The following is a 709-nucleotide window of genomic DNA, read 5'->3' as shown; positions in this document are numbered from 1 at the left end:
GAATGAGTTTCGGGTTGGGGGTGGTGGACGGACGGCTGGAGAGGGGGAGCGGAAGGGTGTCGCGCACGTGACAGGCCTACGGGCTACGGGACCGTTGACCCGCCCGAAGTGGGACTAATTGGCATATTTTTTGGCACCATTAGAATGGCACTTACAAACCTGGAATATTTTGAAGCACCAAACATTAATATTTACAAATCAAGCACATTCTTTAAACAAATTTTCAAATTAGTGCTCAAATGTAAAAATTTATGATAAAATTTTAACTCATATATATATCTTTTTAATCAAATTTTCAATTGCTTAATCAGGACATGCATAAATTCATCGATTTAGTAGTTCAAAAAAAAAAAAAAAACATTTCGGTATTTGATATGCAATTATTAATGTATTGGATGTTTTTTTTATGTAATATATTATTTCTAATTTGATTAATGATATTTCAATTATTTATATTTGATTTTTTATTTAGAATAATAATGAATCTAAAAATATTGAAGTTAGTTTTTAGACTCTGTTTGAGGCAGCTTGTGTCAGTGGGTTGATCGCGGGGGTCGACCCACAACCTGCGTTTAGTGTAAAAAACCTGAATGCAGTATGTAGCGTTTTCAAAAACGCGCAAACCAAACGATTATGCGGTGTTTTCAAAAACGTCACCGCACTTATAAGCTCACCCAAACGGACTCTTAATTAGTTACAGTTGGAAATA

General features: G+C 34.8%; 1 protein-coding gene across 1 annotated transcript in view; it reads right to left on the bottom strand.

Moving 5' to 3' along the window:
• LOC110029309 (putative L-cysteine desulfhydrase 1) overlaps positions 1 to 145 on the bottom strand; it is a gene marked incomplete in the record, with an annotated part of 19302 nt that extends 19157 nt beyond the window's left edge. Inside the window, 1 exon segment of the mRNA XM_020731547.1 lies at positions 19 to 145.
• Positions 146 to 709: the final 564 nt, after the last annotated feature.

Source organism: Phalaenopsis equestris, unplaced genomic scaffold (genome assembly GCF_001263595.1).
Source record: "Phalaenopsis equestris unplaced genomic scaffold, ASM126359v1 Scaffold000002, whole genome shotgun sequence".
Lineage (NCBI taxonomy): Eukaryota > Viridiplantae > Streptophyta > Magnoliopsida > Asparagales > Orchidaceae > Phalaenopsis > Phalaenopsis equestris.
Note: the sequence above shows the minus strand (reverse complement) of the source record. Positions and strands in the feature narration are given on the sequence as shown.